Below are 22,613 nucleotides of genomic sequence, written 5' to 3'. Positions count from 1 at the left end.
GATTCCCTTGGGATGGGCTGATCCTCCCATAGTGACGGTTTGTGGAGGAGGTTGTGCAGACGTAGAAGGAGAGGAGGTTTGGTGGTTGTTGGTATGCTGCCTATTGTTGATCAATTTGAAGCAACAATCAGCTTCGGCATGCCGAACCTTTTGCAGTTGGTGCAAGTGGGTTTGCTAGGCAGGCCGTTCTTTGGGCGAGTTGAGCCTGAGAGGTACCAGAATGGGTCTTGTGATAGGCCCATGCTGTCCAGGACTTCCTTGGCAAGACCTCGGAACCGTTGTCTCCATTTCGGTTATCTCGTAGGCTTTAGCACTTACCCTGTGGACTTCAGTCATGTCGCCTCGTTGACTCTTCTCCAGCGGCGGAGGGCTTCAGGCTTTTCCTTCCATGGGTTTGGAAAAGATCACTAAGGCCAACTCTGTCTCAGTGGTGTTGAAATTGTAAGAGCGCCTCAATCTTTTGCCATGCTTCTGGCTCTTCAAGTCCACTTGGGGACTAGAAATTAAGTCTTGAGATAGAGCATTTGGTGCAGCAGGTATGGGGTTGGAGGCTTGTTGGACCTCATTGCTTCAGCACTCTCCTTCCTTGGCTCTCTCAGCTTGAGCTCCTTTTCTATTAGAGCCAGACTTCAGGGCAATGTCGTCTGCCTCTGTTTGGCTTCATAAATCCTCTGAGCTTCTAGCTGTTCCTTGGCCGACTTGGGTGCTGATCCGTGGACTTTTCCTTCCCAGGTCCATGAAAGCTTTGTAACTCTGCTCCATGTTGCTAGTGGGTAAGGGCGTCTAAGTGGGTGGACCGGACGACGTACTTGAGGAAGGGGTTGTGATGATGGGGAAGTGACCCGTAATTGGGTGGCACTTCAGTGGTGGTGGCACCTTTTCCAATAAGGTGGTACTGTGGTTGAGTGTGCCATGCGAAGGTCACACCGATTGGGCGATCCTGAAGGTATAATATTCCTTATGGGCAGAAACACTTAGGAAATGGGGGTGATCCTGAAGGCGCTACGATCCTTGTGGGCGGATAAACTGTTGTTGGCACTCTGTGCCTCAGGTACAGCTGCAGTGGCTTATAAGTGATTACTTTGATTCAGTGGCACTGTGGTGCCGGTGGGCTCCGGGGAGCAACACTAAAAGGTCAGTGCAACCAAACGCACTGAAAGAAATGGCATTCTGCCTAAGACAGAAGGTGATTAAGATCCTCGTGAAGAAAGGTAAGTGCTTCAGTAGCATTAAGGGTTGGCAATGCCTCTGGATTAGTTGGCACTGTGGGAAGGGAAACCCTTGAACGTGCACTCGTGGGTGGCTAGTCCTAAGAAATAGTGGTTGCTCCCTGACATGAGGAAAGGAAGCCTTCTTCCTGATATGAGGAAAGGGAAGGTATGGGGTTTGCTCGCAATATGCAATTTGGTGCTTGTGGCATACGCAGTCTTGGATAATGAATCCCCACTTGTGCACGGCAGTTGATAAATGTTATTAAATGGCGGTATCCTGACAGCCTATAAATGCATTCCTTCACTGGGCAGAAACACTAATGGAAAAAGAAGAGATGGGAGATAATTCAATGAACACTGGCACGTAAATAAATTCACGCACTATGTGCGAATGAGTAAAGAAATAATGAAATTGGGTCTTAAAAGATCAGCAGTTGGACTAAAATAAAAAGAAAATTCATATTGTACTTGGTTTTTATAAGTTTTTGGGTTTATTTTCCAATACTCATTGATTAATTGTTAGTACCCCTTTGTTATGATGAGAAGAAAAAATCTCTCTCTCTCTCTGAGAGCGTATGGTAATGGAAACGTAAACGTTATGATTGAAAGAAATGGCCTTTTGCCTAAATTACATTTGGAGTAAAATTACTTTAAGTTATTTTTTTCTAAAATGAACTTTTGCTATTTATGTAATTTCAACTGGCTAGCGCCCGTCGTGACAAGTGATGGTGGGTAAAGGGTTGCAAAATATTTTCGAAGAAAGATATCAAGCCTTTCGTGAAGGTTTACGTTAGAACGAAAGTGATGAAATTGCTTCTGAACAAATGATTTGCCACTCTTATGATTTCCATTGGGAACCTATGAATCCTTTATAGTACAAGGTATTATGGTATATATCTAATATCCTGTTTTTTCTCGCAAGTATTTTAACTGATCCTCTTGATAACTTTGGGCAAATCAAAATATGCAAATCTTGGTTGCCATTATATAAAATTCAATTTTTTCAATATCTCTGTAAATTTGTAAGATAAATGTGATATGGGATGTCCATACCCATGTTTTCATGGTTAAGAAATGCACAAAAACCGATATAACATGTGCAGTTTTATTTGTACAGACATTATGACAAATAAAGTTATAAAAATCTTAAGACAATACATGAAATTCGACATATTATTTATTATTGCAAACTGTTCTTAAAATTAAACTTATGCTTTTGTGTGTATTTTTAACTGCCAAGATACACAGCTTCTTACATCATGTACATATATGTGTCCAAATAATAATAGAAAAATTGTGTGTTTAGTTGTGCACTGAAGAAGTAAAAACAACATTCGTTCCAAGCATACTTGTTGAAATAACTTGTTCCTCTCTGCACGAAGAAATTGATGTGCAAGCAGTGTTGGTTTTATTTATTCACCCTGTGCTTGCCTTTGGATGCTGCCGTTGTTCCATGTGTGCAGATAAATCATCATAGTTCTTTTCACCATCTTGAAAAGGGTGGTGCAGCAGGACAACAGTTACCATGCGGAATGCTCTCATAGCCCTTACCTATGCCTTTCTGCTCATAACTCTTGTAAGATGTCTAAACACTGCCCCAACTAGAACATCGAGACCTGTTCCCTTCATTAGTTCCCCTATGCATTCCAAGAAAGACATGATTATGTGCATTGCTCCTGGACGAAGTATAACATCTCTGAACCTTTCTGATTCCCACCACTTGATCTGCTGAGGCACCATGTACAGCTGCATATCAATGGACAGGTTGGCATAAGCCATTCCCTGCTCAGCCAGTGACTTTTTCATGTAGATAAGTGATGTAAGCACTGTATCTGGATGAGAGGGTGGAGAATCTATCAGATGCCCAATTAGATACACTGTGGCAGCTTTGGGTGAAGGTGGACCTTGCTCTCTGGCAGCTTGACTATTAAATCCATCCCACTCCATGGAACAATGTATTTAGCCACTGGGCATCTTTTTGCTGAGCAGACTGAAGGCTCTTCTCCCTGGCACATACACCTCTTTATGGGATTCCTTCTGTTATTGAGACAGCAGGAGGTTAACTTTCTTTGGACCAGTGTAGTGCTGCAGTGCAATAGGCTGTGTAATGCTGGGAGATTGTGTCACTGTTTTGCGCAGGCGAGGAATACTATGGTTCATGACTCCAATCTCAGCACTTCCCTTCTCAATGATGCCAGCAGGATTCATCTGAAAATCATGAGCCATGACATGGGTTTCTCGACGCCTATTTGGAGTTGAGACCTGGAGCTCAAAATTATCAGACCATCCAAACACCGGGCCCACTCTCTGAGTCATTCCCATAGCCTGATGTAGAAGACTGCTGTTGTCTCCCACAAATTTTGCAGCTGACTTTCTGAAGTGTATCACCTCATCATATGAAACAATGAAACCATAGTCATGCAATAGCTTGATTAATTCAGAACTCCCATACCTGTGGTGCAGCTTCACAGCTAGGCCTAGTGCTTTTTGGTTTCTAGTACCTGTAGTGTGACTCTGCACAGCTTGAGCTAAACTCGGGGATTTTTGAGTCACTTGGCCATTTGATACTAGTTCTGAAATTATTTTAAGTAATGTTTCACTTGTATGTTTAAGTATGTTGTTATAGAATATAGATGAACTCTGCAAGATCATAAACTGCATTATTACACTGCACAGATTTTGCTTCATGTCTGACCTGCCTAATCAATGCTTCAATAATGTCTTAATCAGCTGAATCTGCTTTGACTATCTTCAGAGTCTTACCCACAAAATGTCTAAACCCAACAACTGAGGCACAACCCTCCATATGTACAACAACAATATCATCTTCTAAATAGCTTGTAAGTTTTGTTGGCGAGACAGAAGACCTACAAAACCACAGTATGTATCATGTAGTTCAATAGATGTCCACATGTGTAGATACTGATTGGCATATGTGTCATCACTTACCATCTTTAGTGCATCATCATCCAATACTAGGGACGGGGTTGCCAAATCTGTGTATTTCGGAATTACTATGAATTCATCATAACACTTTTTATGGTATTGTGCATCAGCAGCAGGTAAATCAGAAATAGCCCCTTTCTTACGGATTTCAACTTGTCTGCCCCATTCTTCATTTCTCTGCTCACAGACATCCAAAAGTACATCTTTAAATGCAGGAAGTCCAGGGCGATCCTTAGTCTCGCATCTCACAACTCGTTCCCAGCAGTCAGGGTGTTTTGGGTCTTTTGGAACACAATCTTTGCCACAGATCAGGCAATGTTGTAGGAAGTGAAAAGTGGAAAGCTGAAACCTTCTGACCCTGGAGGTAGTTGGCTCTTCACTCTCAGAAGTTGAAAACCCTTGTTTTCTTTTCTTAGATACATATTTTGCTACATTTTGCTTGCAGGTGTAAGCACAATAACATGTTTTGTGACATTCAACAGTTGCATTTTGTCCAGTTGTATCAAGAATAGCTTGCAACTTTAAATGGAAATTATCACCTTTCTCTTTTACTATGTTGAATCATTGTGTTGATACCTTGTATCTTGAAGGCTTGAAGAGCTCCCTCCGTACAACACGATGGAATCAAACAGGATTCACCAGCCATCTGAGGAAAAAGTACCAGCACCATGTAAAATACCACAAGAGTGATTGCACTGAAAGTTAACACCTTATATCACCCAACATCACCTTGCTAAAAATAGCAATTGCTGACTAAGGCTACAATTACATTATTACAAGGCATACATATAAGCATGCACTATATAGATAATGGATTATCCAAGCAGTGGCTACATCTAGACATAAATCCAGACCTTTATGTTCTGCAGTCCAAATTCTTAAACAACTTTTTTAATTACTATATAATTAAAAATAAAGATCTGGTTAACCTGAAAGTTAGGTGCATTACCTCTGTGGTTCTCCATTCATGCAGGATTCAGAGCAAACTAGTTTAAGCCACTGGATAAACATATAGGAACTACTTCATGCCAATACTTCATGCTAGAGTAAAAATCCTGTAAATAGACATCTTTATGTTAGTATTCAAGGACAAACAAAGATGATTTCACATTGGTACACAGTGCCAGTACACTAAAGAAAGAGTTGCACTTGCTGATTTATTTAAAGTTTTTGTTGTACAAATTCACATAAGGAATTATATCACCTCTTTTAATTCAGCTTCTAGCATTGTCACATGTTATTTTTATGTAATGGTACAATACAATTCATGCATAATGGCTAATAATAAGTAGAGCTGCCTTGACTGTGAGTACTACATTTTTACAATAATGAAAGTGTATGAATTGTCTTGGGTGAAGTTTTGAACATATCTTTACACAAATTAGCTGTTCACTTACATTTTTGGGTACCGTGAAGAAGGGTATTGTCTTCAACTTAGTGCCTGGCGTGCATTATTGTCACCTATCAAAATGTTAACGAAATCAAACAATATAAAATAAAGGCCTCAAAAGTTTGTTTTTTCTTTGACAGCTATTATTTACTTTATATAAAAATTGTTACACCTGATTGGACGATAATAAACCTGCAACAAAATATTAAATGAGTTTATCATGTTCCTTGACCTTAAAAACATAGGTATAGGCACCATATTATTTATATTATCATGTATAGAAACAAAGATATAGAAGAAACTAGATTTTTTAGTAATGGCCGCCATTATTTATATATAACACAAGTTGCCCAAAGTTGTCATGAGGACAACCAAGTTGAAAAACCTAAAAAACACCTTAGGATAGCAAATCTATCAAGAAACCTTGTACTATAGAACATTCAAAGGTTACCCACTTTGGCAAATGGACTAAAAAGGTGTGGAACTGAGTCACGTGGGTGGAACAGCTGATCGCTACTGGCTGCGCGTTTTGTTTCAGTGTGGCGAATGAGGGCAAATGTAAAAAAAAAAAAAAAACTCTACTTTCTTGGCTGAAGGCAGGGTTTTGAATGCAAAATTGAATTATTTAATTTTAAACATCAGCAATGTCTTTACGTTACTGAATATCGAATGTAAGTTTTGTTAAATGACTATGTTTGGAATGTTTTTCATTGTTGGGGACAATGGAATGATTCACACCTGCACAAACTGAACACAGTGAATGTTTACTTATGCCAGAGATCGCTACACGTGGTTTAACTATCCCCACATCACAGACAGAGAAATTGTACACTTTCTCTGCCGTAACTGTTCTTGGATAAAACTCCAGGCTGACTTTTCGTGGCTAACACATGCGATAATCTCCCTAGCAAAGCACTTCCAAACTCCTACTGCTCATTCATCTGGCAACACAACACAGCTGCTCCTTACACTCGAAAGTTTGCAGTGGGTAAAGTTCGTGGGCTGCCGCTCTGTCTCACTAACTTAAAACCTATGCGCTTTCGCCTGTTTTATGAAGAGTTCTAACTTCCGAAACTTAGTTGCGTTTTTCACTCTTTCTCTAAAATCATAATATATATTTCCTATTTGTCCCTACGTATCTTTAATGTTACAAGACTTAATAATAATAACCTTTACCTTGATACTCTTGCTCCAGTAGCCTCGATGCCTTTGTGAAATAATGGAATTAATTAAGTTAAATGAATTATTTATTCTTGGTTCGTTCGTTCCTACTTTTAGCAATTTAGCCAAGCTAGTTATCACTAGTCTATAGGAATCCTAGTTCTAGGTCGTCACTTTTACAGACTGGGTCTCGTTGGAGGAATGCAAGGGTTTTTTTTTTTATTAAGTTACTGCCTTAAGGCCAACAGAGAATACCAACCTGTAACAAAATGAAGGGGAAAATGGATAACTTACCTCAATTTTACCATTAGATAATCAAGGATTGGAAGGTCATGTGAAATGAGTATCTAGTTACGTTAAACTGAATTTGTTTACAGGAAAAAAAAATCAAGAAGGTAATCTGAAAGGCTGATGATACAGCAATTTAGCACAGATAATGGAAAATGCAAAATGGCAATGAGTAGCAAATCTCTACATATGATGAGTTAATTTCGTCTTGAGTGATTAGGTTCTCTTGTATGCAACGAAAGGGGAACAGATTAATGTTCCGGACTGCGGACCAGGGGATTCTTGCGGTTATTGGAAATGGCAGTATTTTCAAGATGATTTGAGTCACAAGGCTGGGTCGACTGAGCAGATAGTAGAGAGGACCCTGGATTAGCATACCACACAAAGAAGTTTCTCTCTCACTAAACTGAAAAATGCACCATGGAGGAGTTGATTAAGTAAATTTAATTAGCCCGTGGTAACACTATGGAGGGAGTAACCTTCTGCTGATCACTGAATTGAATTAAAATTAGTGTAGGGCAAGTCATGGGGCGAATTTTGGGCTACTTTGTCTGTAGATTCTTAACAAAAGGTAACAAAAGGAGGCTTGTTTAGGAGAATGGAAAGGTTGGAAAATTGAAAATGGAGAGAATTTTAAGAAGAAGAAAAAGACTGGCAGGGGACCGCATCCCAGACATACCTTATCCTGTTCTGCATGAGCCCTTTGCAAGACGGAATCTGGTGGCTGGCAATGACCGCACCCACAGAGAGAAAAAGGGAGGGAGCCGTTCTCACACGTGCATTCTGGGCAAAGTTTTCTTTTTGTCTCCCTGCACTGGCTTCTCCCAGTGTCTCGGAATGTTTGTGAGTTTGTACAAAGGCAGGTCACATCTGAAAGCAAAATCCCACAGCCAGTAATAGGTTCACACAGAAAGAGGCCTTATAACTAAGTCCCTAAAGGTCAAAACAATGGCCCCCTTTTGACAGGCTTCCGCCTGTTATACCTAACGACTTTCCTAGTCACCCAAAATCATGCTATGGCGAGGGCGAAGGAGTGGTATTGTTCTCACCCCCGCTCAGGTGATGCAAGGGGGAGGCTTTCTCTAAGGTCAAACAGGGCACTAAATTGCCTTCCCGCCAATAAATCGAGCCTACCAGTTAACTGAGAAGTGTTTTTGTTCAGAAATTCGAATTATTATTTGGCTAGCTAAGAGGGAGGAATGAAGATATGTGAACATATATATATACATATATATATATATATATATATATATATATATATATATATATATATATATATATATATATATATATATATATATATATATATATATATATATATATATTTAATACAGGGTGTTTCAAAATTAGAGCCCACCACCTCTACAGCATAAACTAAAATTGATATGGACAAAAACAAAAGTAATTCAGAACAGGTATTTATATAAGTTTCTCTCTGAGTATTTAATATTTTGTGTGGCCTCCATCTGCCTGTACCACAGCCTGCATTCTTGAGGGGTATGATTTCAGCAAATTGCAAAAAAGCTGAGACTTAAGCTCCATTTCCCTGAGCACTTCGGCCACCTCTCTTCGCAGGTCGTCGAGGCTTGGTATACCATCATAGTTCACTGTGCGCGCTTCAACACGATACTTTAAGATACTACCAATGTTTTCACACACATTAAGGTCAGGTGAGCTACTTGGAAATTCACTTGGTGAGAAGAAATCGATACCAATGTTTCGAAGCAGCTCCTGTGTCTGAAGAGCCTTGAAACATGGTGCCTTATCATGCAAAAATGTGACTTTTTCAACAGATAACACATTTTCAGGATCTTTGAGGAAAGGAAATACTCCACCAGTAAGCACAGTTTCTCTGAAGTATTCGCCATTCCATGACTGTCCTTTTACTTTGATGATCCTCATTGACTGTTTGGCTGTGAAACAGAAAAATTCTCAGACATTCAGGAAATTTCACAATTTGGCAATAGCCCACATCATCCCTGATATCATCCAATTTTGGAGCCCAAATGATGTCATTTTTATGATTCGGCTTCCTGACTGTGTAAATGAAGAATTCATCTGATGCGGCAACGTGGAGAAAATCAGCTTCATCCCAATCTTTAAGAAATGAACCACAAAGCCATGCACAGTCTTCTCTCTGTTGCTGAGTGATGTTGGGCTTGCTGATAACAGAAATGGCTGACACAAGATTTTTTCAACTCACGATATACAGCACTATAACTTCTCTTCTTTCCTCTTTTTGTTTCTAGTTCAAGAGCCAATTTACGTAAAGACTTTCTTGGTCTACCCACTGCCTCAGCTATGATGTCTTTTGACTCCTGAGAAAGGACTTTAGGCCTTCCAAGATTCTCATTCTTTTCACGATGACAGTCATATGGATTTTTGTTCCAGTTTCTTTTAAAAAGGATTCATCTCTTTTAATGTATTTAGCTATCCAGGAATGTTAAATGAAGGATGCGCCAGCATCCCTGTCCTCTCTGAAGGTTATAGTCCGGATTCGGTCAATCCATCTGATTTCCTCCGAGTCGTTAGCCATGACTGTATCTAACTCCGTCACTTAGTCTGAAAATACAAGAAATGTAAAATGAAAAACAGCTTAATAGAAACTTTAAATAATGTACTTGGAGATAGGCTATAGCAGAAAACTTCATAACTTTCCATTTGTTCTGTGGAGGGGAGGCTCTAATTTTGAAACACCCAGATGTATATATATATATATATATATATATATATATATATATATATATATATATATATATATATATATATATATATATATATATATATATATATATATATATATATATATATATATATATATATACATATATATATATATATATATATATATATATATATATATATATATATATATATATATATATATATATATATATATATATATATATATATATATATATATATATATATATATATATATATATATATATATATATATATATATACACACACACATATATATATATATATATATATATATATATATATATATATATATATATATATATATATATATATATATATATATATATATATATATATATATATATATATATATATATATATATATATATATATATATATATATAAGCATTAAACTACAAACGTCCTTTAATATAGTTCACTCTACATATTTAATATATTTTCATATATGTTACCTGAAGGGGAATTTTTTAGTTGATAATAAGTTCGTTGTTTCGTGGGCTCGAGCCCACGAGACGACGAACTTATTATCAACTAAAAAATTGCTCTTCTGGTAACATATATGAAAATATATTATTCCCGAGGTAGAGTGAATTGGATACTAAAGGATGTCTGTAGCTTAATGTTTGTGTATAATCACGGTGATATGATAAAAATTCATTCATATATTTATATTATTATAAGGTATTATAATATGTATAACCATTTTATAATGTCTCTGTGAAAATTTTGATTTTTGCTTACAAGATTCATCATTTGTTGTGAAGACGTGATTTTAAAATGTCTTTTCTTACAGATATTATATTATGTATATTAGTATGGAATATGATTTTGTATTATTACAAAAATGGGAATAAAAGCACGTTAAAAGGAATATTTTTCCTTTGTTCAATGTTTGATGTGTTTTGTGAAATGCTTATCAGGTCACCACATCCTGTTAGCTGAGAGAGAGAATAAAGGTTTGCTTCCATGTTTACCCAGGTGTCAGTAACTCGCACTTAAAGGCAAAAGAATTCACTTATGTTATTGTGACGAGCTGTCACCCAGTCAGCGAGTTTCCTGTTATATCTTTGGTTCTGTATGCTTATCCCATCGTTATTAACTCTGCCTATGCTTATTCTGTTTGTAATCTGAGAAGGAGAGAAAGAGGAACAGCAGATAAGTGGTGTCGCTTTGGATCTAAGAGCATTTTCCATTGTGTTCCCAGCTGCGTCAGGCTGACAAAAGGTTTGGTAAGCCCTGAACAGGAAATGTCCATCATGTTAAGATAAGGATATCGCCCTCGAAGCTCACCCGATGTGTACTTGTATACTTTGTATACATGTGTGTATGTGTATTCATACATGAGTATTGTGTGAACACCCTATGTGTATTCTCGAGTATTCTGAAAGGGCCTACGAGAGTTAAAAGCCAGTGTTTTCTAAAGACACCAGTAGTCTGCCAGAAAGAGACCTCAGAGCCACATCTCTCTCTCTCTCTCTCTCTCTCTCTCTCTCTCTCTCTCTCTCTCTCTCTCTAATCCCATTATATATAGAGGGAATAACAGAAGGACATCTGTTGTAAAAGCTCTGTTAAACTCACCCCAGGAGTGTGTTAATTTTGTAGAAGGTAATCAGGAATATTATTTTGTGCAAGTGTTGAGGAGACGATGTATATTGGTGTAATAATTACAAAAGGTAATGTGGTGATTACTGATTTGTAATGGTAAGACTTAAAGTGGTATTCTTGGTAAAAGAGAATTGTTGTTTTTGAATGAGTCTTAGAAAGACGTGAGTTTAACTTTTCTTTTTATAGGGAAAAGTTATTGTGAAAGATTGATATAATCTTTAAGCACATTATTGGTGATTGTTGTACTTCCATTTTTTGCATATCACATTCTTATATGTCTGTGCTATCACATTATTATGATTTTATTGTTACTGTGTTTTGCTGGTGATTTCTTAGCATTTTGTTAGTGCCTACCTGTTATAGAGATTTTGGAGAATCTTATGTGGATTCCAATCAGTAATATTTTGGTGACTGTTTGTAATGTTAAACCAGGTAAATACTTGGCACTTAAGTGATAGTTAATAGTTTGATTCTTACCTAACCAGATTGTTTTCTTGATAAATTAAAGTTTTTGTGAATTAAGCTTGATTAAGAAATACTTAAATCTTACACTGTTGTCAATTAATGGTAAATCTTTTGAGATTGTGAACTTTTACATATAACTTTTGAACTTAGAAATAAACCTGTTTGTTTAAAGTTTTTAAAACATAGCGTTTCATTTTGATCACCAGTACTTACAGACATTAATGAGTGTGTACAAGGTAAGTGATGTATCTGTTTGTTCACCTGAGACTTATCTGGGTAAAATAGAATCAGAGAGACAGCTACAGTGCTGGTTGAGGATAACCAATATTCCATTAATCTGGATATAACTTAATAATTGTTACCTCATCCATAACTTGATAAAATTACATTGATTTTCTCAAGTGATAAGTAAGTTTATGGGATCATTATACCTTTAGAGATTCAGTCACTCTTTGTTATGAGGTTTCAAGTATCTGGTCGATGTGAGGTAACTTTTGGTATTATCATTGGCACAAAAGATTTGTTGGCCTATTTGTGTAATAACCAGGTGCTTGATCACTTTGTAACAATATATATATATGCTATATATATATATATATATATATATATATATATATATATATATATATATATATATATATATATATATATATATATATATATATATATATATATATATATATATATATATATATATATATATATATATATATATATATATATATATATATATATATATATATATATATATATATATATATATATATATATATATATATATATATATATATATATATATATATATATATATATATATATATATATATATATATATATATATATATATATATATATATATATATATATATATATATATATCTATATATATGATATGATATAGGAATATATATATATCATATCTATATGACTGATGAGGGAAGAACAGGTGGTGGTCCTTAAAATACATTTTTTTTTGCCACGCTTCAGAACACAAAGTTTCATTTTCAAGCTAAGAGGACAAGGGGACAACAATAAAGCTTGACACTAACAAAGTAAAAACACAAATATGAGAAATAATACATTATAAATAATAAAATTAAAATTGAGCGTAACAGAAACAAAGATCAAGATAGAAATGCAGCGAAATGACGAAAGGAACAAACAGGAAAACATGCCGACAGTTCACGTAAGGTCTAAAGTTGTCGAGGAAGGCTGTGTTCAGTTGCTTAACTGTTTTACAAGCAAAGATTCCAGAATTGTCAACTGTTTACCATTTGGTGCCCGTTCCAATATTTCAAAATCTTTGTACTGGGTATTATGCTCACATTTCTTTGCGTGTTCTCCGTTACAGAGAAATTCAGGACTTGTAAGTCTGCTACCAGTACGATAGCTAATACCTTTGTGGCAATTACTTTTGACCCTTATAACTACTGCATGGGTTCCACTTAGGTCCCTAAATTACGTCTAGGACAACTGGATTTGTACATAACGCGTGATATCATCGAAGGGACAAGTTTATCCTTTGAATTTAAACAAGCTGGCCGTAGCAAAGGATTTGTTGTGATAAGATTAAATTTAACTGCGAGTATATAATTAAATGTAAGTTTTCCTTGTTCATCGTAACAGTTCTTATCATGGATCCTACTGTAGGTAACATTTGCGTAAAACGTAAGCGTAGGAACAGTAGGTAAGAACATTTTTGGAATAATACCCCTGCTGAGAAGTTTGAAAACACCTGTGGAAAAAGGGTGGTGGGAATTATTTACTTCTTGGAAAAACAGCCAACTAAATGTTAGCGAGAGGACACGGTAAAATAATGTAGATGCAGTTTAAAACCATAAAAAATGACTATAAAAATTTGAACGTAGTCCTGTAAAAGTTTTCTTCCTGGAAACTGATGTGTTAAAAAATGTTTTTAAAAAATCTTAAAACACGCTTGTAATAAAATACAATAAAAAGTAAAAAATAATTTTTGAGACACGCCAGGATTTTCTTACAATTATTCATGCCTACAAAAATAAAAGGGTGGGCCCCAAACATGGAAGGAACTGCTACAAGAAAAGAAATATATTTTTTTTATCTTGTTCTTGTAGCATTTCCTTCCCCGTTTGGCGCCCACGCTTTTATTTTCGTAGACATGAAAAATTGTAAGAAAATCCTGGTGTCTCAAAAAATAATTTCTTACTTTTTATTGCATTTCAATAAGAGCGTGTTTAAATTTTTTTATTTTTTATTTTATACGTTTTAGTTTCGACAGAAACTGTAACCGATTTATGATTGTAGCCAATGAAATTGACATCCTGTCGAGCTAAAGAAGGTTTGAAAAATACGTAGAGTTATTAACGCATTCTACCGAGTCAAAGAAGTTGTGAAAAATCCGAAGAGTTCAGACAAATCCTGAGATACCGGGAGAGGTCACTTTAAGGTCACTAGAGGTCACTGTAGAGTCACTAGAGGTCACTGCTGACCTACTGATTTTGGAGGGTTGTATTGTCACCGGGATTGAGGAACCATGCAAAAATTTCAAGTCCATCGGACGAAGGGAACAGGTCGAAAACTGAGTTACAAGATTTGACAACAGATAGACAGACAGACAGACAGACAGACAGACGCAGAAGTCAAGTTAAACGAGAGCATGTAAAAACCATCTTAAGACTTTCACACTCAACACCAAACTTCTATCTGGGTGTGTCCTCCTAATAAACTCCAGAAGCCTTTCGGCGCAAAGGTATTGTCACCATACCTTCCGCAGATCAGCGGATGGCAACTGAAAGGACATGTGTACAAAATATAAAATGCCTGCAAATATGGGCCTAATGGGAACCCCTTGTCATACCATTCTATTTGAGTGTAGCAATTGTCGTTAAAAATGAAGGCTGTGTCATGCACAGCCAGTTGTAAACGTATTTAAAAATCAAACTGATTAAAACTGTTAAAAGAAGGGTCAGTTTCAGGAAAGAGTTTGTTTACAATAATTTCAAGTTTCATTCATAGGCACGTTAGTAAACACAGACCCCACATTATAACGACCATAAAGAGGTCGAGTCTTGGCAAAGCATGATTTCTTTGAGGCGGAGGGAATTTTTGTCAGCATACTTATTTTCTATTAGTAGAGAAAGGAAGGGGACTCAGCCAACCCGTTGTACAGTATGACGCTAGTATAGATCTGATGGGAATCCCTTCTTTGTGTGCTGTGGTCCATACGTAATGATTTAAATAGAACCGGTACTGTAAAGAGAATGGTATTTTTCCTCAGTTATAATATTTTATTTCAAATGTCCTGCTGGTTCACGAGAGAAAACTGTCTAACTTGGTATTGACTTCCACGTGGGATCCATGCTGAGGTTATTAAAGGTCAGGATTGATTACCACAAAGGTATCAGCTATCATACTGGTAGCAGGCTTTCAAACCCAGAATTTCCCAGTATCAGAGAACATGCAAAGAAATATGAGCATAATACCCAGTACAAAGATTTTGGAATATTAGAACGGGCACCGAATGGTAAACAGTTGACAATTCTGGAATCTTTGCTCATAAAACAATTAAACAATAGAACACAGCCTTCCTCGACAACCCTATACCTTTAGTCCACGAGCCAGGGGCTATTTATTTCTTTAAAGTGACCAGGTATTTGAGTGGTATCTCTGAAAGCTTATACTTTTGACTATTAGATAAGCCAGCTCTTAAGCAAATCGCGCAACGGGCAAGGTCAAGAGGTCATGCCAAAGGTAAAATACAAGGAAATTTTTTTTTTACCTCAATGACTGTATTTAAATCTAGATTAATCAATTAGGTATAAAGATATCGAAATAGGGATTTGTTGCAATTTAAAGCTTAATAATAGATTTTTCTTTAATATTAAGTCAGTAAAAAGCCTAGGAACGGTATTTCAATAAGAAAAATTGACATGAATGTCAGATATACCCGATTTTATAGCATTCTTAAAAGTTTAGTTACTAACAATTTTATTATTTATCGCTATATATGAGATTGTTTCCTTACATATTATAGAGAATTTATTGGAATAATCATTAAACTTTTCAGAAATAGCATTACTTCAGTCGTTTATGTGTGACAGCTAAAAGAGTGACCATGGGTGTAGTATGCGGTTGCGGCTGGTGACCCACAATCGCACTCACTCCATAGTGCCATGAGCAGCATTTTTTTCTTCTAATACCTGTGTTTGAATAATATTCATGGAAGGTTGTTGATGCAAATATTGCAGAAAATCAATACTTATTTTATTGGTAACTGAAAAACCATATATCTTTATTTCTACAAGAAAATTTAAAATTATATTAAACCTTAGCTTACATGCAACTTAAAATGACATGTTGATTTTTAGCACCACTTTGCTACTAAATAAACCAATACTTCTAATTTCAAGTTTAATTCTTTTTTTATTTTTTCCCTTGTTTCAGGTAGAAGCCACCACAAAAATCAATTGGTCAACTCTTCAGAATGTAGTAGCATCCCCTGCGTGATGTTGTAAGGGCCTTGAGCAATGCATGATTTCTTTTTCTAACACACTGTTGCATGAAGTCCCAGGTGAGTCATCACATAACATTGGTGTAATGGTGCATTGGAATAGTGAATGAAAAATTAAACAAAACTTGAACTGAACCCAGAAAGTAACAGCCTATCTCAATGTTTTTTTTTTATCATAAACTGCAATATTGATAGATAAAGCAAACCGATTACTTTTTCTTATACATTAATCAATTAGAATATATAGTCTGAAGAGACTAATGTCAAAGGATACTGAACATGTTTTCCTAATTTTGTAATGCTTTGCATTTATGCTTCCATTCTTTTAGGGAGTGACTGCTCGAGCCTCTTTACAAATTTACAATGGGTTCCTTTCTATCGTTTTAGGCGAGGCTTCTCTAAGATGTCAGATTCATGGCCAATCTACATACTTCATATAGGTACTCCAAGTGAAGTGTGTGATGAGCCCGTCAAAGTCTTAGATAACGATAAATGGAGTAAAGTGAAGGATGCTGCTCAAAAAAGACTGTCATGTCCACCAGCAATATGACCAACCTGCCAGAGAATCTGTCCGATACATGTGGCTATCATAGTTCCTGCTACAGTAGGTTTACTGCAATATCAGGAAAAATATCAATAGAGGACAGTACTTTGGATATCAACAAACGTGTACAGTACTCCTGAGAACTCAGAATCCAGCTCGATCTGCCACAACTCGTGGTATCCTTCCAAAGGTGTGCATATTTTGCATCATGACTCGAAAGCAGAAAAAAAGAAAGGCACTACCTCTATCAGCTGTGAGTATGACACTTCAGAGTTTAGGGTTAAAGAAGCTGCTGAGGTTCTAGATGACCAAATATTGTTGGCGAAAATTGGAAGTATGGGCTTTCATTCCGAAGAGGTTAAATGCCACAATAAATGTAAAAGATATTACCTAAACAAAGCCTGCTAAAAGAATATCTGTGAACAATGCTCATGAGAAAGCATTTCAGTACTTGAGTGCTTACATTCAGTCATCAGTTATCGACAACAATCGTCCAGAATGCTTAACTTCATTACACTGGCATTATTGTCAATACCTTGATAAATTATCTGTAGAAACAGAAGTAGCTGTAACTTATTCAACTGCTAAACCTTTAGGGGACAAAATTGTACAACATTTTGGTAACAAAGTTAGCCTAGAAATGATGTGTAAGAAACAAGGGTTATTTTTGTGTAGTAAATCAGTGTGCAAGGAGGAGGCATTTTGAAGGGCAGTAAACTGTAATTCTTCTGGTGAGTTTAAAACTGTAGAGGCAGTTTATACTCTGAGATCAGCTATCCTTAATTTTGTTGTAAAATCAAGCCCTTCTTTACCAATACCTTTATCAGTGAATGACTTCAAAGAAGGTCAATCCAAACCACCAGACATACTCAAAAAGTTTCTTGAGATTTTATATTGCGGTTCTGAAGATCATTCTTCTGAAAGGGCTAGTCCCACTGCCCAAGACATGTTGTTCCGCACATCTAATGGTACAGTAAAACCTGCAAAATATCTTTGCATGGGTGTAGGAATAAAGAGCCTAACTGGTAGTCGTAAAATCGTAGATCTTCTAAACATGTCGGGTCACTCAGTCAGTTACCATGCTGCTGAAGGTATAGAGACTGAGGCTGCTTCATCTGTTACTGAAACAGAGAGGTTGCTTCCAGATATTCTTCTACAACAACCAGGGCTCTGAACAGGCTTGGCTTTTGACAATTATGATGAGCTAACAGAAGCATTGTCAGGAAGAGACACATTACATGATATTGTTGGTATCTGCTTTCAGAATAGGCCACCTGAAAATACTGCAATCACCATAATGGATAAAGTAACATCCATTGAAGATAGAGTAGGTGATTTCCCCAAAAGACACCTTAAAAGACGTCGACAATATGAACCCGAGGATCGTATAATATTACCCTTCAATAAGAAAAAGATTTACCTTCAATTTATCTCAGTAAAGTTTGAATATTTTGGCAAGACTTACAACCTTGGTTCATGAAGATGAATCACACAGCAAGCCATTTATATCAGTAAAGACTTGATGTGATCAGAAAAAAAAAATGGATCGAACCTTCATTTGATATGACAATGTTTCATTTGTATAGCATTTCACTTAGCTATGGCTTATTTCTGCCATCTTTCATCTGGAGCTGAGACTCTGATGTGACATACTTGCTTCTGGGCCAGTGATGGGCTTCAAGAAAGCACTTCAACTCTAAAATTGCATCACCCTTTTAGCAGCAGCCATCTAAATTCTACACTTTCAGAAATTCGCCGAGGAATATGGTCCGGTATGAAAAGAGTTGCTAACTTCTTTTTCTGAATATCTATCACAAGACACTCTTACTGGCCTCCTAGAAAATGAAATTTGCGCCCCATTGCTTGAGAGGTACAATGCCTATTGTGAAAAGACAAGACAAGGTGATCATGGCAAAACAGCAATGTTCTGGATGATCTATGTTGACCTGGTCCATTACTGCTTGTTGTTGGGCCGTGCTTGTCGAACTAATGATGTTGGCTTATACATATTTGCGCTCAGTAAAATATGTCCAATATTTCTCATAACATATCGACCCAACTATGCTAGATACTCCACTAGACATCTTCTCAAAATGCTGAATATGGAGAATACACATAAGGGAATTCGTGCAAACTTCGAAGGTGGACCACTCTCTATTCGTCGTACTCCAAAGTCCTTTTCTCGCTGTGCTGTTGATCTCACACTGGAGCAGACGATCAACAAAGATGCAGCTTCTCGCCATACAAGAAATTCTGCACTGACTCAGTGCGTGAAAGCCAGAAATCGATGGACTGTTGCTTGTTCTATGAGAGGAGCTGTAGTTGCTTGCCTTCTAGAGATGGCTGTTACTAGTCTAGTTGTCATAGTATGGTTTGATTAAAAAAACTTACGATGAAAACTTAATTGTAAGTTCATATCATTCAAAATGTCATAAAATAGGTAAGATTAGTTAATTTTCTCAGGTTTATGATTCAAAATATTCTTTTTTAAAACCATAAGTGCAATGGTTACTTTGCAAATAATAAATGCTCACGATAATTTCTTGTAGAAAAAAAAAGCATTTGAAGTTAAGTGTAGATTTCGCTACATTGACAACCTATATTTGCCTGAGAAGTAGAAACTTAGACATTTCACAGACAAGTAGAGAATTTGTATAAAGTCAAACTGTTTATATTTGCTAGATTCATTGTTTTAGGTGTTATGTCAGTATGATCTGATTTGAATCGTTTGGTGAAAACTAGAAATTATAAGTTTATGTCAATAAAATATTTAAAAGATTAGTATTTCATTGTTTTCACGTTTTTGAATTAGAAATTTTCCTTTTTAACTCAAGAATTGTATTCCTTACGTTACAAACCAAGAATATTCATAATTATTTTTTTGTTGTAGAAAAAAACAATTAATGCAATATGTTTCAGTATTTTTCTTTAAAGAAAGCAAAATACGTTTGTAATCATTAACATCTTATCTTATGTATTCTGATACATAAAGTTTCAAGTGTATTCCAATACTTTAGTTAAAATGTTTCATTTCAACATTTTCCCTCCCAGAAATCAATGCTTGATCTACTTGGCCTTTGACCTAGAACTCAGACTCCATCTACGACCACACTAACCTTAACAATTGTTAAGTAAGTTATATATTCTAACTTGTATTATAATTATGGAAGATACATGATTACGTTTCTTTCGTAAAAGTTTGCTATATTTTGAGGATTTGAAAAATAAAATTATCCTATTTCTGAAAAATTCAATGACTAGCCCAATTAATTCTCTATAATATGTAAGAAAAAAATCTCATATATAGAGATAAATAGTAAAGTTATAGATAACTATATTTTTAAGAATACTATAAAATCGCCTATATCCGATATTCATGGCAATTTTTCTTACTGACATGCTATTCCTGGTTATTTTACTTACTTAATATTAAAAAAAAGATCTATAATTAATCTTTAAAATGCAACAAACCTCATTTCGATATTTTGATTCATAATCGAGTACCCTTAATTTAAGTACAACTATTGAGATGAAAAAATTTTTCTTGTATTTGACCTTTGACCTGACCTCTTGACCTTGTCCATCACGCGATTTGCTTAAGAGCTGGCTTATCTGAGAAGTTCGACACATTTGCTGCATATTTGTTCAGAAAATGTGGTCGCTCTCGGCAGGAAAAGAGGATCAGGGATCAATTGTGAATGTGAAAGATCTGTTAAAATACAACTTATGAAAAATTGACAAACACGAGACCATCTGCCGATGGTCCAAGTCATAACTGCTCATGTTCGGAACAAAAACCTACCACGACGAACCACTCTATCTAAAAGAGATAAATCTGTGGCAGAAGCAGACATCCACACCGGATGGCAATATTCTAGTAAAGGAAGGACATTGACCTAAAACAGGTTGCATTGACTTTATCACGGTTATAAATATATGAGGCTTTTCGTACAATGACTAACTTTCGTAAGGCATTTGCTGACACTTTCATCTGATGTTTCTCAAAAGTCAAGATGTGAGTCAAAAGTTACATCAAGAATAGTTAAAGCTTCAAACTCATTCAGCAGAGTCCCATCTACCTGAAAGGGAGGATGGGGTGGAAAATCTGTAGATCTGCTAAGTCAAGCATACCTTAGTTTAACCAGACCACTGAGCTGATTAACAGCTCTAATCAATAATGTTTTCGTTTTACTGGAATTCAACCTCATACCCCACACACTACACCATTCATTGATCCACTCCATGTCACGACTGAGACCAAGTTCAGCTTCATTTCTCGTAAGTGGAGACTTTACTACACCCACAAGTGTTGCATCATCGCATACTGAACACTCTTGTTTTTCCAGATCATATCACAGGTATACATTAAAAATAACAGCGGACTAAGTACACTACCCTGTGGAACTCCAGACACTACGAGTCTTGGTTCGCTAAAGATCCCATCAACAGGAACTCGCTGCTGCCTACCTTGACGTAATCCTAAAACCTCCACCCACACCAAGATTCTGAACTTAAAAAAAAAAAAAAAAAAAACTGGTAAACGGACGATAAAGAATTACAACTTGTGAAGGGCATTAGAACCATGAAGGTGGAACAGGAGGTCCCACAGCGCCACTTACGTCAATGAGATACTTACCTCAACACAAGAACAAAACGACTCAATGAAATTTTACACTCCATCAAAAACCGCTAAAGCAAATGAACCGATTTCATATTTTCTTATGGAGGTGTGTTCTAGCGCAAGGTCTACGCTTGATTCGCATCTACTGTGAATGCTAATAAGATAAGAGAGGGAAGTTCTCGGAAGCAATTCGAAAATGTTGTACGCACAGGACATTTCTTAATTCGTTCGCCACTGTTACATCTACGCCTTATGATTCATTTATATTTATTTCTGCATTGATGTTTAGCACTTGTGTGATTTCTGACAAGTCCTGCATAATACACGAGATGCTGAAAGATGTCAAAAAAGTTAAGTATACCTTAGTTTTACCAGACCACTGAGCTGATTAACAGCTCTCCTAGGGCTGGCCCGAAGGATTAGACTTATTTTACGTGGCTAAGAACCAAATGGTTACCAAGCAACGGGACCTACAGCTTATTGTGGAATCCGCACCACATTATAGCGAGAAATGAATTTCTGTCACCAGAAATAAATTCCTCTAATCCTAGAACTGGGGCCTAGCTAGTGCTAGCCGACAACTATTTTAGAGACTATAAAATATCAGTCTACCGTATATACAGTATGTCATTTTACACAGAAGTTGTATGAAAATCCTGCCACATCAAATCACATCGAAACACTGATAAAACTTCATTACAGCACATCAATTCGTTTGTCCTTTTCTGACAGCTCGCATTATTCATTCAGTACAAAGATTATGAAAACGACAAAAATTATCGTAAAAAAAGACAAGAAATAGGGCTCAGCTCCAGTGATGACCACATCACCATGTACTGAACTCTTAGATAACCTAGCTACAAAGGGGAAAGTGCGCCTATAACTCATACAAGAGTCTGGAAAACCCTGGCGCACATCAGCAGAAATGAGAAAACAGTCACGATGTTAGGGAAACTTATCTTTTCCTCCAGGAAACTCTCCGTCATTCTGGCTAATTAGTAATAGTGAAAGGATTTTTCTTCAAACATGCAATCAATCTTCTTATACCTCAGAAATAGAAACCAGGAAACAAATTAATGTCAACGTGTCACACTGACAGGAAAAACCAGAACGATGTGAGGAAAAATGTATTTTAGGAATATTTATGTTTGAGAGAGAGAGAGAGA

This window comes from Macrobrachium rosenbergii, chromosome 51, assembly GCF_040412425.1.
Source record: "Macrobrachium rosenbergii isolate ZJJX-2024 chromosome 51, ASM4041242v1, whole genome shotgun sequence".
Lineage (NCBI taxonomy): Eukaryota > Metazoa > Arthropoda > Malacostraca > Decapoda > Palaemonidae > Macrobrachium > Macrobrachium rosenbergii.
This window is presented reverse-complemented; position numbering follows the sequence as displayed.